This window comes from Rhinolophus sinicus, chromosome 7, assembly GCF_057876585.1.
Source record: "Rhinolophus sinicus isolate RSI-liver-muscle chromosome 7, RSI-T2T, whole genome shotgun sequence".
Classification (NCBI taxonomy): Eukaryota; Metazoa; Chordata; class Mammalia; order Chiroptera; family Rhinolophidae; genus Rhinolophus; species Rhinolophus sinicus.
In genome coordinates this window covers 972,029-990,275 of record NC_142507.1, presented here as the reverse complement: position 1 = coordinate 990,275, position 18,247 = coordinate 972,029, and positions in this window count along the sequence as shown.

Here is an 18,247-nt window from a genome sequence, read left to right as displayed (position 1 = left end):
TCCCGTCTCCAATTATTCCTCATGCCAGTCCACTCAGACCCCCTTCACTATCTTAACTATCAGTTTCAACAAAGACATGGCATTGATAAGTGGGCAGGAAATGTTTACAGTTCTATTCCTCAAATTCCTCATTATTCAAAAGAGGCTACTGAGTATCAGGAAGGCTAAATAAGTCATATATTTGGTTAAAAAAAGTATTCTGATTTGCAGCTGACTGATTTTTGACGTATAGGAAAGATGCCTTCTAACCTATGTGAGACATGCAAGAAGAACACCGTGAACACAGGACCCAGTTGAGGAGCTAGTTCACTGTTGTCTTACCCGCCTCATACAAGCAACTACGGCAGACTAAAACTGGGGAGTCCCGTGGGGCCCATCAGACTTGTCCTGGTGCAGCGTGTGGGGACAGGTCTGAAGAGAAAGGACACGGTGGCTGCTAAAATGGAGGAATGAGAGTTCCTTTAGACGCTGTACAGCTTTAGGACAAGCGCCTTATTTCTAACCCTCATTTTCTTCATCCATGAAATGGGACTGCATACTCTCTGGGTAGTTGTGAAGATGAAATGGGATATTACGTTGGAAGTGTTCTGTACATTTTAACTACTAAAGAACATAAGGGGCTGTGATAGTTTGTGAGTACTGCACACTGTCCACACAGCCAGCAAGCTGCTCACACGCGTCAGGACTCTGGCTAACAAAGGAGGTTAAAAAAGGCAAAGAAAGTGGTTTAAAATGTTCAGAGTGAAACAGGAGGAGAACATTCCTAGCAGGTTGTATCGGAGAGTAACAAGTGCTCTGGCTTTAACTGGTTACTGGAAACATAACCGTTCTCATTTCTTAGAAACAAAAGGGGCCACAGCAAGGCCGTCTTCAACATTGTTATGGAAACATACTTAGTCCCTTTCAAGCAGTTACATCGTATATTAAAGGCACTTTTTATCAGTTCACCAGCAAAGAAAAGGAAATGGAAAACAGAATGGAAATTAGATTGGCGTCCATAAAAGCCGTAAGATCACAATAAAAATGTGTGATATAGAAGTGAGCATTTTATATTCAATCAGAGGCATTGTTGGAATCTAAACTTATGGAGAAACTTTTAAGTGCTAATTTCCAACAAGAACGAGAAACTAAACATTGAAGTTGAAAATCCTTTTTCTACACGTAAGAACAAAAATAAACGTGAATTAACCCGTATCAGTGTGGTTATAATTAGAGGGAAAGCAGCAGTAGGAAGGTGCGAAAGGGTGCCGGACAAGCTCCATTCCAGGATACTTAGTGCTCGCCGTGTGCGTTTCCTCATTTTGAAATGATTTAACCTCACTTAGCTTCCATTGCCTTAATGCTGGAAAAGGCAGAATCATTCATACGTTGCTTCTTACTATTAAGGAAGGTAACATAAGGAGTTTCCACTGCAGCTTTCATGGTCCGCCTCGCTGTTGAACAGTAGGACGTTCTGACAGTGTAACAGTCGGACAGGGAGTTACTCTTCACGCACATTTATAGATCCGAGAAGTTCATCTACGTTAGACGTTGTCATTGTTTTACTAATACCATTACGAATACCCGATTCCGTCTGCTTCGGAATAGTTTTGTTTTTATGTCATTCACAAAGTCAAAAGCAAGTGACTCGTTCATTGTACATTATAAAGCAACCAATGTCTGCAATCTGCAGATTTATAAGGACTTAATTCTTTGAAAAATAGCTTTGGTCATTTCAAGTGAGCTAAGAGTTACAGAATTTTTGTTTATATCATCAAAATGGCAGCAGTCTAATTTTAATATAAGAGCATAAATCAGTGTCAGTGAATCATAATTTGACACTACAGGCAGTAATTTAATTTTTTGGTAAAATATATGACTATCCTCTATAAGATTAAAACTGACTCATCCAAATAAAACTCTTAAAAATGAATTAGAAAAAAATCTGAATTATTTGCACCCAAGAGTTTCTTCAACATCAGGGTATCAGCAGATATTTCTAGTAAAATCACCATCATGCTAACCAAAGGAGGCAGAAAAATGCTAGACCCTTAGTTCCCACGAGACGAGCAAATTGACGACCCAGAGACACAGTTTCAGTGTCGCTAGAGGGATCTGGGACAGGACATGCACACGAGATGACTGAGGCCTTTGGAACTTTACATCCTCACCAAAGCTGCATCTGCATTTACCCACTGTAATTACTTGTACTTTTCAGAAATTCGCACTTTAAAGATTAACTCACTCTAAAGATAACTTTTACTTTCTCCTTTTAAAGAGTATTTACTCACATGCTTGTTTGACCTTGGAAAGAGAATGGAGTTAGCTGGATATTGTTTACATTTCACTGAATCTTTAATTTTCATTTAAACTGGATTGAGACCAAATGTCATGAAACTGTGAGGACTCAACAGTTAATCCAAAAATTATAGAAACACGTTGTTCAGTGGGAAGGGAGTGGATGCATCATTCATCGCCCTCCCCACTGGGAGTCCATTCTAAATATTCCTAATAAGCAGACGTGCGGTGATGGGTGTCTCACTACTTTACAAAGAAAATACTCAGCTCCAAGGGCACACGGCCATTGGGACTTTGATCAACTTGTGCCTAAAATGTCCATACTGAAATTGTATAATTTTTAAATTATTTTTTAAAATATATGTTACCCTATGAGCAGAATCATTCAAGCATTTCCATTTAAAAATGAAATAAAAAAACATGAAAATTCATGATTTAGGATACTGACGAGGAGCAGAAAGATATATCTGAAATCTGCTTATGAACCCACAGTTAAACAAAATAATCCATAAATTGTTGTAAATCACATGAAATATTAAATCTCAAAGTTTCTGGGGACTTGGTAGATATTAGTGAGTTGTTACCTACCCAGGATTTGAAGTCTCTCTACGATGTCCGCAAGTTTTTTTAATGTAAAAAATCCTATTATTATATCATAATTATTTAAATATTTACGACCTCTTACTAAAATGCCACACTAGAATTGACGTAAAATGTGTCTATGCAAATGAAATCTATATTTTCAGAGTATTGTACAGTTATATTTCTTGATTCTCTGTTATTATAAGATAATGGCTTAGGGTTATTAAATTCAATTTTTAAAAACTGAGCCAAGTTTTATTTGGCATTGATATATGTACTTAGCTGTACCTTCACATTAATAAGAATGTAAGACCTTATTTCTTGCTTGTTAGGATATGAATATATTCTGTGGACAATAAGATTACTACCTTCCTTCAAAAAGACAGATTTCCTTACTGAGTAGCAGGTCCCTGCCTTCTAGTGAGCACTGTGGCCTTTTGGCAGATGCACCAGCGCGCACTGGAAACTGCACCGAGATGGTGTCTGGAGACTATTCTTAGCTCTGCCTCTGTCAGTTCATAGCTGACTGTCAACCGTTCTTTGCTCCATATATTCTGTTGTGAAGGAAGAATTTGAATCAGATAATTTCTGAGCGCCCTAAATGTCTCAAACTCTGTGAGTGTATAATTTGATGTTAACTCAAAAGTCCTAAGCAGTACCTGGGAAGTCAGAACACTGGACCAGATGTACATGTAATTCAACCGAAGTTTTCTGAGTGAAGATTCATACCCCGACTGTACCAGGTAAATGAAAGCATTTTAAGACTGCCCTGAATTCAACTCCCGGGAGCACGTGGCTTCACGGAACAGGGAGCTGAGCTTTCACACCCACGCGAGGCTTCCGGGTGAAAAGCTCTGCCTTTGGATGTGTCTGTGCGCGCGTGGCACACTGCCGGGCTTGGCCACCAGGGGGCGCCGCGCCGCGCGCGGAGGGACGGAGCTCAGGGTTTGCGGCTCGTTCTCTGCGAAGGGCCGGCGACACGTGCCACCCACTTTGCGAACGACCTACAACTCAAAGGAGAACTTCGACGGGAAAACGGCTCTCATGTTGGCGCACACGTGAAACGGTTCTGCCCTGAGAACTGCTTTTACGGAAAGGGGGGCAGTCGTGTTCTGTTTCCCAGCCCCCATTCAATTGCTTCCACTCCCGCATCTGCTTCTCATTGCAAACTTCGGGTATTTGGTTTTTCCTCTGTTATTATTTTTTCAAAGAAATCAATAAAATTTCCGAGCATTTTACATTAATTCAGTATATTGATTTAATAAAAGGTGGCTATTTACTTATCTGTAAACAAATACCTGTGTTTTTAATTCCCATAAAATGAATTAGAGATCAGTTATAATAAGTAATACTTATAATACTCAATTATTATAAAAATGAAAATAGGTAGTTCTCCGGTGACCAGGATAATATACATCAATTTATTTATTAAGATTTTATTGGGGAAGGGGAATATACATCAATTTTTGTCACGACAAGAATTTTGCCAACTTAAATTTGGCAATTTTTCATTTTCTTGATGTAAATGTTGTTCACATCTCCTGGTGAACAACTGAAAGTTTTAACTTTCAAAATTACAAAATGATTTTCCACATTGCTTGATTAAAAAACCATTTATCAGGCTTGCAAAAAAATACTTAGGTTAAGACTTCCATATGCAGCAAATAAAAATACAGGATTCACAGTCCAATTTAAATTTCAGACAAACAAGTAATTTTTAGTGTAAATATATCCGATGCAATATTTGGAATAGACACTGAAGAATTCCCTCTTGTTTATCTGAAATTCCAATTTGACTGGGTAGCCTGTATTTTATATGGTAACTAACTATTCTTAGGGTATAAATATGTACAATCAGTTAAAGCTATTTCTGAACCATACATACAAATTACATGTGTGTATATGACGTGTCATATAGAGTTCATCTCAGTTTCAGGAAGTCACACTTTAGACGTCCTTACGTACAGTGGGAACCACTAGGGAACAGGCAGGGGAGGGAGAAAGAGAGGGAAGGGAGAGGAAACCAACCGATGTCTCCGGCTGCAGAAGCATCCTGCGACCATTTGGCACCTGAGGTGACCAAGCACAGGGGAGGAAAAGGTGCTGCTCACAGACGGATGAACAGAACACTCACGGGCAAATAACTGCCCCAAACTGAGAATTACATGGGGGGGGGAGCAGGAAAAGCCAAAAGGACCAAAGAGAAATGATGGAGACCAGATAAAGGGAGTCACCAAGAGCCTCGGCAATGGCAATGGGAGGGGAGATCGTAACAGGAATGGAGATCCAGTGACCTGAAGGCAGGAAGGGTGGGTCGGTCTTCCACTCCCAGAAACCACCCTAAGCGGCCATCAGTGGCCATATTACAGCCCTGTTATCACTGGCCATCTCTATACCACATTAAGAGAAGTTAGGAGGGTGATGGCAAAACCATTTTGAGTTCAAGTAACACCAAAAATACAAATCTGTCTTACCACAAATCTACAAATTTCAGTGGTATGAGAGAGGCTGAGGAATTTGCCTAACGTCACACAGCAAGTAAAAGAGTCGAGTCAGGATTCAACTCCGTGTTTCACAACAGAAGGCCCGTATTCATTCCACATAGCACCACCATCGTACCAAACAACAGGTTGCACCGAGCAGGAGGGAGCCGCACTACAGTTGAGATGAGTTAAAACTAAGCAGTTAAGGTGTGTGACTTGCGTGGTTTAGAACTAACCAGTGGGAAGAGACTGTCGCTACGGTGACCTCAGTCTAATGGAAAAGACACAACTCTTTTGTATGGAAACACTTAGGAGTCAGGTCCAAAGAGATTCAGGAAATGCTGGCAGGTGTCAGTCAGGACTACCTAGGTCGTGGTGATGGTTTCGTGGCGCGTGTGTATGTCCAAGCTCATCAACTTGTACACATTAGTATGTGCAGTTCTTTGTAATCAATCACACATCGTAAATCTGCTAAACAAATGCACAGCTGAAATATTTCCATTTAAGAAACACAACAAAATCAGTTATTAATTTATAAGAAAAGTTATATGGAAAGTGAGTTTTAAGTGGTGAGAAGCAGCTACCAACCCAGGACATGGCGGAGGTGCAGGCAGCGTGGGAGGAAGTGAAAGTGGATGCACAAAATGTTGGCGCCACTGGCTCAGGAACAAGTATCCTCAGCATATTTCCACCGAGGCCACACAGCCGTTATCTGTATGTCACACTATTTGTAGTTTGGGGTATTTTTATACCAGCACTTCACATTTAATAAAATATATATGGTGATCAAATAATATGGATCCAAACACTTTGACTAATTTTCAAATATCCTGCTATGTTGAAAGAATACTATAAACATTGGTTAAGAACATGACCTGAATGTGTTCAATTTAATGGAGGTTACTACTCATTATCCCAATTTCCACCCTGGGAAGAGAATATCTGCATATTTCATTGCAATTTACTCAGCCTGGTATCCTTCTGTCTTTTAAATCTACGGCAATGACATATTCCATTCATTACCCATGGCGCCTTCAAGCTTTCTTAGGTCTTGGCACGAAGATAAGCATGGCTTACTTGTATTTATGTAAAATGATCTATCTTCTTAACCTGATTACCTTCTGCTCATCTTTATGGGATTTATCTTAATTTTAAACACTTTGTGTCAGTTGATTTCAGAAATCACATTTGACCTCCTATTGTTTATATCTACATCTTTAATGAATGAAGTTAAAAAATAATAATGCTGGACTTTGATTTAAAACTCTAACCTTTAAAATTCCAATGCATCCTCAAAATCCATGAAAATAAGTGAAAATGCCACCCACTTTCCAGTAGACATACTATAAATCTACCCAACAAATGGCACCATGCTATAATATGCAGGGCACAGGAGTCTTGTAAGCAATCAGAAGTTAATACAAAACACGCAAAGTGTAATTCCAAGAAATGTATGAAAGTTAAAGCAAAAGAGAACAGGAGATATCACAAAACCGCACAATGGACTCTATGGATCAAGGTAAAGAACATAAAGAATAACAGAATTAGCCAGTTTCACGTGAAATGTAGTAATGATAGGTATAACAGAGGAAAAATAATAAAGGGAAGGCAGGAAAAAGCAGCAGAACCAGTATTTATAGAGCACAGTGTAAGTTGAGCAGTGAGGACGGAATATTCCTTACAAGATTCAATCCTTATAAGGTTCTGAGGCGAGTATTGCATTTTACAAATGAGGCAAAGGAATCTTATTAGAGAGAAAACAGTATAAGATGGCTTACAAATTGTATACTGGGATCCACACACATGGGGCTTTGAAAGAGGCAAAAATGAGCATCTTCTTGAAAAGTGGATTTTATGGTTCTAACTACTACAGATGAACGGCCTGAATTTTTTAACTTCAGCGCCCAATTTTCTGAGACCTTGGTCTAAGTACTCTCTCAGTGCCTCTATGTTCTAACCGACAAAGGGGACAACACTGGGACCTGCCCCATGATGCTGGCAGGACCAGCTTCAAGGAAACACAACATGCTCGGAGCCAACACACTTCCTGTGTCACAGCTTCCAAAGTCCAATGTCCTGTAACTTGATTATTACAGTATCATTTTTTATGACACCACTGTTGGTCACGAGAACACGATGAGAACTGCCTTTTACAAAAGTCAACCTAACAATATGGAATCCAAACAGAAAAGGAGGAAACACTGAAAGTGTGGCCGTCAGCTGGGAACCTAAAAATAACGCAGGTGCTAGGTTGTCCAGCGTCCTACACAGGGTTTGCTCAGTGCACTGGTGCAGCAGAGCACTTCCTGTCGCAGTTCAGTTCCCCAGTGGCCGGGGAAGACCAGTTCATGGGTTCTAATGGATGGCCTACAAGTCTGTGTGTCCACCCCCCACCCCTGCAGTCACTTTCCTACTTCATCTCCAGCACCAGTCACCAACCCCAGGAGCACTTAGAAGGGGTGACGCTTCCAGCCCCAGTCGCTCCCACGCTGGCACCAGGTTATCTTTTCAGGATGAAAATATGAAAGGCTCCTTGTCTTTTCCAGCTCCTTGTCCTAAGCTCTTTGAGGGCAAGAACCATATCCGGTCCTTACTGAGCTGTGTGATGGTAAATCAGCTCCCCTGGGAGAACAGCCCAGCTTCCTGACACCTGCTCACTGCCACGCGGTAAACTCCCTCCATGGCCGCTTGCAGTCTGCCAGTGAGTCACTGAATGAAGACACAGGGAGAGGGGCACAGCAGCTTTCACAGGCAGGCCAGCCACGCGCCTCTTTCACATTTCTTCTCGTTTAATAAACACACGTGTACCCTGTATCTAATTCTCCTAGTTTCCCACAATTAACATTTTCACTTTCATAACTCAGATTCAGACGCTTTACTCCATCCTGAGGTTTCCCAAAATGTGCTCCTCCTGCACAAATCAAAGGTTCATTCAACATGCAAATTGTCACCTCACCAGAGGCAGCCGAATCGCAAGTGCTGGAAGTGAGGGCAGGTACGTGCAGGACTGTGCTGTCCCCACTGGGACCTGCTCGCGTGTGTGAGCGAGCGTCACTGCCACCAGTCCCGGGATGAGGCAGCACGCTGGCTGTTAGCAGTGACAGCCCTGTCCTGCACAGCACGGGTGGCACTGACCTGGGTCAAACTGTAGCAACAAGGAAGGAGAGAGGCCAAGGGAAAAGAGGGATGAACCGGAATCAGGGCAGGATAGGTTCTTGTGCAGTCGGGGGGACCCCTGGTTCCCAAACGGTAAAGATCACCCCTCGTCTTCTTTCACTCTGAGTAGAGAATGAAAACAGGTTAAGACACATTTTTTCTTAAATGTGATCAAGACATTCTAAATTTAACAGAAACTGTGTTTAGTGCAAATGCTAGGAATTGTGTGAAATTTCCCAAAGTTCACTGATTTTCTTTTTTACTTTCATAAATGATAATTGAAACAGATTGGAAAGCAGATTGCATCCTTTGAGTTACAGTAATTACCTGAGAGGAGAGACCTACAAAAGGGAGGGAGTGAAGAAGGGAGGGAGGGAGGGAAGGAAGGAGGGAAGGAAGGAGGGAAAATTTTATATTTCTAAAATAAAATCTTTCTTTCAAAGCTATTTTATTAGTTTTTCCCTACACTGCATGGGCTTTCTTTTTCGTTGTTTTAGTGTTGAAAGAAGAGTTTCTTAAATTCCAGTGTTTTGGAATATTGATTAAAATGTTGAATTTCAGTACTGAATTACAAACTAAGAAACAAATAAGCCCATATTTATCTAAAAAACAGTCTCCATAATCTCTATAAAAAAGACAAATGTAAAAACATATTTGTCAACTAAAAACCGCACCAGACAAAATTAAACAGGAAAGGAAGACTTTATTCAAGACTATTGCAATGGGAGAGACTGAAATGAAAGGTGGGAGTGTTTCGAGCTGAGGTGAGCTACTGGAAAGTCACGGAGGACACTGAGGGGAGGCTGTTGATGGGGTTGGGCATCTGTTTGTTGCTGAGCATTCAGAGAAGTTAGGCTCCTAACCCCCTGCCCCCCCCACAGAGGCTGGAGACAGGGCTCTGTCTTGGTAATTACAATTCAAAGGAATGGCTCCCAAGTCCTTGAGAAAGACGTTCCTTGGTTATAGGTTGCAAAAATGGCTAGAGACTGGGAGAAGACTTACACCTTGAAGGGTCAGAGAACGAATTCACAATTCCAAGTTTTCTAAAGTCAATGCATCTAAGAAAAGAGAGGTCAGGGGTCTACACTCAGGAAGAAACCTGACTAAAGTACAGCCAGTCTGGGAGGAGGTTAAGGCCATCTTGGTGAATTCCCTTTTTTGAGTTTTCAGATGATGAAAAGTTTTCATATGTACTAATTCATGTCTGTAAATCTTTATCAGACATTGAGTTCCATTAGCCCAAACTGTACTCTATCTAAATCTTATGGGTATTGGCAAACTGCTTAATTCTAAGGCTCATCGGTGATATCCAATTATAGATTATTTTGAGCTATACCAAAGTTGTGTTGAGTACCTAAGTTGTCTTCTTGTTGGTTGATTGCAGCAGAAATTGCCTCTTTAAAGATTTTAGTTTATTATTTTTGGTTAAAAATAGCATTTGGCAAGTAGCGCCCCTAATAAAATTTATCCTAATTTTTCAAGAAAATTCCCAAGAAGAGCTTGGGTGGGGGGGACATAAAATCTCACAACTCCAGCTAAGGGGAGGAACGTGCATCTACGCTTTGATAGAATCTGGCAGGAATTGGAGAAAACTGCTCTAACCTGGTGTTCCTGAATTGAAACACAACAGCAGAGAGAGGATTAAAAGTCACTCGCCCACCCCAAGTAGCTATCCCCATGGCTCAAAAACCCAGGATCTGTATAGGAACTTCAATAGCCTTCCACTGGGAAGTACTGCTTCTTGAGACGGTGAGAACCTCGCCTTCTCATTTTATTCCATCACCTCACATGTCACTTGGACCTTCAAAGCTGAACAAGTCATGGAGCAGGAAATAAGGTTCATGGTCACGGCCCTTTGCATTCTAGAGGGAGTGGCCCCCAAGAAGAGTATCACCAAACCCTGTAGAGTGGAGGTAATTTGGTAGCAGAGCTTAAGCATCTAGACCCATCAGGTGACAAAAGTGCATACAAATTGGGCTGGACGCTGTGCACAAATAAGCTTTCACACATCGTTCCTTCCCCAGCATCTGGCAAATGTTCCTGTTTGCTTCTACTGATCTCAGGCAGAATCATCTCTTACCCACAAGGCCTGCTCCCCGACATTTTGTACAGAAGATTTAATGATAAATCTACAACTCCTGCGGCGACACAGCACATGAAGGTGACGGTGTTGAACGTCACCTCACCCTTCTCCTCGCTCCCCACCCTCCCCAGCTGACAAACCCAACCAGGGTCATTGGCATGGCTGCCTGTAGACACAGCCCCTGCTGATCAGGGTCAGCAAACAATGGCCTGTGAACCTGTGCCCCAAAGACAGCGTGCCGCGTGCTTCTGCATGGCCTGCGAGCTAGGAATGGTTTCTGCATGATTAAGAAGCTGAAAAACATTTTACAAGGTATTTAGTGACACAGAAAAATCAGACAAAATTCCAATTTCCATGGCCACAGGTGAAGTTTTATTAGAATGTGGCCATGCTCCCTGGCTACCTGCCGTGCACCTGCCTCGGCGCTCCGCTGAGAGCCCAGGACCTGCAGCACAGGCCACATCCCTGTCTGTGCTCAGAGCATGGCCGCATGGGGACACAGTCACCACCGGCATCCCTGTGAATGCCACATGCACCTGTGTGCTACCAGTGCACACTTGTCACGTCAAACCATGAGGAAAGATGAAAGCGGACTGCATCTTCACACTTCCAAGGCAGAGTGGTGTGCAAGTTATTCTGTTACAGAATTAGGTGAGAAAGATTGTGTTTATTACTTAATGACATTGCGTATAACTGTGCTAAAAACATACAACATACATTAATGTCACATAAACATTCATGACAATATTCTCAACTCATCAGAAAGTGTCAGGAAAATTAGAAAAATTTATAGGATACTTAGTAATGGCAGAATTTCCTCATAAAAAAAATTTCTGATCAGCTCATTTGTAAATCAAGAGGAAAAACAACAAACATTTACTGGTGGAGAGTTCATTAAATTGTGTTTGAGTGCAGTGGCCAAATAAAGGTACCCAGAAAAAAGAAACCTGGTCAATTAAGACTCCTAGCTTTTTGGTGAGAACAACAGTTCAAAGATTTGAGAACTTGGGTAAAAGAGCGATCGTCAATGAAAAATATATCGCAATCGATTTCCAGTGGTTTCCCGTAGCTCCTGAAGAGTCAATAGGTGACACTGGTCCAGCTATGCTGCCGTTTATCTGAGGAATCAGTGCCAGGTCTGAAGTGATTAAAGAACCAACCTATAGGGACATTCCCTGAGGACAGGCAAGGACACTTTCAAAGAAGTTGAGAAAACAGGAATTCTGCACAACTGGAAGTGCAGTCTGTTACATACATCACAACGGTGGTGATAACAATGAACATATAATCTGACAAAGGCACAGAACTTGTGAAAAGGGAAAGCAGTTAAACCCTACGGCTGCTTACTGTCATGTTCATCCAGGTACTGTGTGGAAAACACACTTGACCTCTATAACTTGTTATTGTTGTAAATGTGAGCTTCATTTGCTCTAAGGAAACTAACTGCTGTCAGTTGTGTCAGTGTCTGTTAGAAATGGAAGCTGGGTCATCGGACCTGCCTGACTTCACAGAGTTGGTTAAATGGCTTAGCAGTGGTAAAATTTCACTGGGATTTTTTGAGCACAGGAACAAAACCAGTTTCTTCTGAATTAGTGTAACTGCCTCAACCACTATCAATTATAGACATGATAACATTTCTTAATGAATTCAACCTAAAATTAAAAGGCAGAATGGCGCTTACGTGTGGAGCTCATGCTGGCAGTACTGTCAATTCAACAACAACCGCGTTGTATGAATCACAAGTAACGTCAAGCTGCTTTCAACACATTTCGTGCCATCAAAAGTTAAAATCAGAAAGGGACTCTCCAGGTCCATGCAAATTTGTAGTGGATCTATTTCCTGAGCTTAAACTACAGGTTCAGATACGTATTCTGGAACTTGATACAAATGTAAAACAGAAAAAAAAAAAAAATCATCATTCACAATCCATTTAAGTGCAGAATTGAGGAACTTCTTTCTAACCTCAAACAGAAGTGATTAATCCACAACATATGACATGCTAAAAAGTATGTCATTGAGAATCTCTCAATGACATACTAAAAAGTAAATATCAAGACAATAATCTAATAGAATTCTATAAATGACTTCCAAGTGATAAATATGTTCAATTAAAATTATAAGCTTTTGGATTGATATCAGTATTTAACAATACTTATTTATACGGAAAGACATTTTCTAAGATGAAACATGTATACTCTTATTACCTAGTAGCACTGAATACCAAGTTTCAACCTCTATTAAGTGAAAGGTTTTCCAAAAATGCTGAGATCAGAGTTTAATTCTCATTGGACCATAACTTCTAATTTCTTCATGAACATCCAGATTATTTTCTCTCTCTTATTTTTAATTCTGCACCTCTTATCTTTCGTTGGGGTTTTCCAAGTTTCTATTTTAATATCTGTGCTATCGTATCTCCTAATTTTTCTTAAAGACCTCCCCATGGCTGCCAAAAATTCCCTCATCTTTGTTTGATCTGAATCTCTGCCTCCAGCCTGCAGCACAGGTCACTGTGGATGCCAAGTGGCATCTCAATGCCTTCTCCCTGCTTGCCCTATGTCCACCAGCTGTGGTTTTCTAGGCCATTAATTCAGTAAATTCCCAAGATAGGTTCATAGGAGGTAATATTTATGGGTCTGAAAACGTTATTTTTTTCCCCCCCTCACATTTGATGACCTTTTAGCTGGGTATAGAAATGAAGACTGAAACTTTTTTTTCATTCTTGAGGGTTTTTCTCCATAACTGTTCAGCTTTTAGTATAACAAACAAATCTGTTGTCATTCAGATCCTCAATTATTAATGGCTATCTCATTATGATTTGTGTTCAATCTAGAATATTTCACAAGTTTTAAGTACTTGAATGCTGGTATTTTACAATCATAGATCTAAGTATGAGTCTCTTCTTCATTGTATTCAGACCGCTCCACGTCCTTTCAATGACAAAACCCTGGCATCCAGGGTCTGCTAATTTGTATCTCTCTGCTAAGCAGTCAAATATAGGACATCCTATATTATTCCTGAATGTCTTTTATATCTTTTTAAAAATTATATTTCCCTGCCATTTGTCTTTTGTTCTACATGTTTGGAGAATCTCTCAAAATTATCTTCCTTTTTTTGCCTTTTTATTTCTAAATTTGCAGTTTTATGTTTAATTTCTTAGAACTCTTCCTTGTCTCCAATAATGCCAATTAAATCACTCAAAGAATGCTAATACAAGTGTTGCTTTACAGTTAATATTTTCTGATTCCTCTGGGACCCTCTTGTCTACTTGCCATGGTGGGTGACGTTTGATTATCTATTCATATCTTAAATTAATACAATAAAGAAGACCTCTATGTATTTAGGTAAATACAGTCAACTGCTTTTGCTTTAAAGTAATAGGATAAGGCCTCACCCATTATCCTGGAAACTCCTAAAGGCTAATAAAATGAAATTTTAATGGATGTGAAAGATGGAACTACTGAGGAATTAAGATTATGGGGGGTAAGAAAAGAGAAGAATTCAGATGATTCTTGAATTAGTTACTACAAAACTGATTGTCTTGTGGAATTTTTATTGAGATGGGCAAGAATTTAACTTTGGACATAGTAAGTTTAAGATGCCAGTAAAGCATTCAAATGCAAATATCAAGAAGGCTAAGAATTTAAATTTGGCTTTATTAATTTGAATGTGGTAATAGAATCATGTGACTGGAAAAGATGCCCTAAGGAGAAAGAATAAAGATGGAAGAGAAGTGGGAACAGAACCTAGTTCTCAGGTCAAACAGACACAGTGGAATCAGCAATGGAGGCTGAGAAACAATATAATCAGGAAGGCATAGGGGAAAAGCCAGGAAATTCTGAAATCAATCATGAAAGTGAATTCAAAATAGAGTTCCAAGAAGGGCGCTTTCTATGAGGGGCAGAGAGGTCTGCATTAGGTATGTTGATTTCTGATGACGGCAACTGCAGGAAGGCTAGTTGATTGGAGTGTTCTCAAGAGTAAATGAGAGATAAAGAAGTGGTTGGAAAAAAATGTAGCAAGTTACTGTACGAATTTCAGAGATGAAGGATACTAGAAAGGAACTAGATGCATGTGTGGGGTAAAGGAGGGTTTTGCTTGATTATATGTGTGTTTGATTATGTGATGCAAGACATTATATCGTATTATGTAAACCTGCCACCTGCAATGCTGCAGGCGGCCTGAGAGAAGGGGAGCCACCTGTGTCAGTACCTGGACTGTCTCACTGGCTTTCCCCAGTGTGGCTTAGGGTTACAGCTCTATTGAGATTAATGATGCAGGAAGAGAGAAAGAACCAAAGAGGTCAAATCATAGGGAAGGCAGCACGTATGAACAACCCACCACAGCGGAGAGAAAGAACATATCCCCCACTTGTTCAGTAAAAAAGGAAAGAGTTGGTCCTGAGGGGATCATGGGCATCTTTTGGAATGGTTTCCATACTCCATGTAAAATAAAGTCAAGACTATAATGGGACAATGAGAAGGAAAAATACAGGACATTTGAGGAGAAAGAAGGAAACGTGGAAGAGTTACTGAGAGGGAAAACAGTACTACTTGGTAAGATGGCTGCATGCCCTTTGAGGTGCAACTTTGTTGCTGGACTGTTCTGATCAAAGATGCAACGTCTCTAAGTGTATTCACACAGCTCTTTGTACATACCGCTGAGATTTTAGTTTATCTACAGTGTGAGCTCCTGGGGGCTGTTTGTCTAGAGCTTCACCACTGACATGCTGTGCAAAGAGAGCACACAATACATATTTGTTCAATGACTCAATGAATGAATGAATGAACAGCAATCTGGATCCTACAAAAAGATTTTATGGGACCAAGAGATTGTTCCATGAATTGCAACATTGCTTATTGGGAGAAAAATGACCTTTTGTCCAATTATTTATCTTTTCCGTATTTTCTTCTGTATTTTTTTTTTCCTTTCACCCAAATAAAATAAAACACGGGAGCAGCCATTTCCAGCCAAACCCTTTTAAAAAATATTGCTCCTTAATGTAAAGGCTGACTATTGGCCAAAACGCCTTTAACTGATTTAATTGGACAAATATTAGAACGGATTGAGGTTACAGTCACAAATCCTCCAAGTAAGAACGATCTCCCTAGCATCATAGTTCCATCCTGGATGGTCTTTTCAGGCAGAAAGCCATAGTCAGCGCTTTCCCCCCGTCCTGCCCCATCAGCTGTAGGCTAGATCTTCAGCTTGATTGACTCCACTTTCGTTTCTGGTCCCAGGCAAGATGTTGCCCGATGACATATTTACTGTTGCCCTTGCAGACATATGAACTGCCCCACACGTAACGTGATCGCACACAGTAGAAAGCTCATGCTAATCAGTTCTTTGCCACGTTCCCAGAACTCCCCCAGGCAGCCCGGTTCACAGCCGATGGGCAGCGCCCAGCCAGTGCACACTAAGGGACGTAACTGCAACATGCATTCGCGCATCTTTATCTTGCAGTCTTTGCGAGAAAATACTGTCTGGCTCTGCTCTCCAGCTGTCTCAAACATGACTACTCTGAGCTAAGGGATTTTGGTGCATTGGAACTTTCCGCTGAAAACAAGTAGGCAGACGATGTGGAATGTTTTGATCCTCCCCAAGTGACTATAAAGTCACTTCAAGCTGTCTTTTGACTCCTTAGACTGACAGAAAAAAAGGCACGGCTCGCTATACTAACCAAATGGATGTCACTGCGACCTGCTTCTGAGGAACCAACCTTGAGGTCCACTTGCCAATCTCAAGTTCAGATTTTAGGGAGAAGTTGCTGCCTTCTAGCTCCCCAGCTCTAAGCTGTTTGTGCAACACAACTGCAGTCTTGGGAGAGATTTCATCCCCTTCTAGCTGCAGGGTAAATGCAGCATCTCAAGCTGTTCTCCAGGCCTTGGGGAGAATTCAGAAAAAGCAGAGGAAATGCAGTGTAAAACACGGCCAAGGAGGGGTCTGTGCAGACTGGACCTGCTCCTTGGATCCTTATTTTCTGACGGGAAAGTTAGGAAACATTGTTCAGAAATGCTCGCAAGTTTGGACAGCCTGGCGATTCTGGGGTGTGAGCAGGGATTGGCCTGGCATTGAGACGAGGCCGGTAACCATGACTCCACACTGTTTTCTTTGCCATGTTCTTATCTGGGCCCGAATAGATCCCTGGGTCTCCCAGGATGAGACATAACTCCCACTTATTCATACACAAATATTCTACATCCTTTGAACACAACATATTCCTTAAAATAGAACTTGCTCCTCGAGGAAGTGGATTAATGGTAGCGTCATTTTTAGGAAACTATTAAACCATTGCTATGATTTAAACGGTGTCAGAAAAAGTGACAGGCCATATCAGTCTGTGGGAGCAGCTTGCAAACATGTGACCACAGGGAGGGGGGAGTGCGATAAGATGAACTTGGATCTGTGTGTCTGCACCGGCACAGTGCAAGGACCAAAACATAACGCCGGATGATCAAAGCAGGAAAAGTTGCCAAAATCTGTACTTAGAATATTATTGATGTGGATCTCATGCAATCACAAATACCCAGGTTCTCATGGGCATTTGGTCATCAGTGCTCTAAGGACAGCGGTTCTGTCTTGTCCACGCTTCTCCGCGCTCAGTGACTCACTGACCCTGCACCTCTGGACAAGGCCTGTGCCAAGGCCACCACTTACCTGCTTCCATCCCAGATAAGCCTTGTTACAAGACAAGTTTTCCATCCCATTAAGGTTGGTCTCACCATCTGAGTCCTGAATTCCATTCCCATTAGTTTTTCTCAGGAATATCGGTTCTGCAATTACTCGTATATCTTCTTTCTCCTGCATCAGCAAGTTCTGTTTCTCTCTCTGAGGGATCATGACAACTGGCGTGCAAATAAGACTTAATACGATCCTTCTTTTAAACAAATCGTCACATAGCCTCACAGTCCTGGCCACTGCCCCACTTTCTCTTCCCCTTTCACGCAACATTCCCATGAAAGAGTTGTCTTTTTATTACCGTTCCCTTTCCTAACTTCCCGTTCTCTCTTCAACCTGCTCCACTGAGGCCTTTCTCCTTGCAACTCTAATGAAAAAGCTCTTTGCGAGATTACAAACGGCCCCAGCGAGCGGTCCATTCACTGCTCTCTTACTGGGCTCTTAGCAGCATGACAGAAGTGGTGACAGTCCCTGCTCCACAGACACACTTTCCCTGCCCCGACGACACCCAAGGGGCCCGATTTCCTTCTGACTGCACTTATGTCTGCTCCTTGGGGGCTCCCCCACAGACAGGCAAATGTCACAGTGTCCAGACGCCTTCCTACTCTAGCTAGACCATCTTATGAAGTCTCGCGATTTCAGTTACAACCTATGCATACATGACTCTCAATTTTATCTGTTCCTGGAAATCGCTAGTGAGGCACAAACTTTGTTCAGATTTAAAATAAGCCTTCCTCGATCAACAAATGGGCCATGCTACTGAACCGCTTGTTTATTCCCCAAATCTAGGTCCTCGCGGATTCCTCCCTTCCCGTCATGAGCCACCCAGTCCGTCAGTAAACCTCCCTGGCTGCACCTGTGCAATCCCACCCACACCCACAGCACCACTGCCCTGCACCTGGCCACCCAGTGGTACCCTGACAGCATCTCACCTCCAATGTGGCCTCACAAACATTGCACCACTTACGCAGCAGCCGCACTCTTCCTTCTA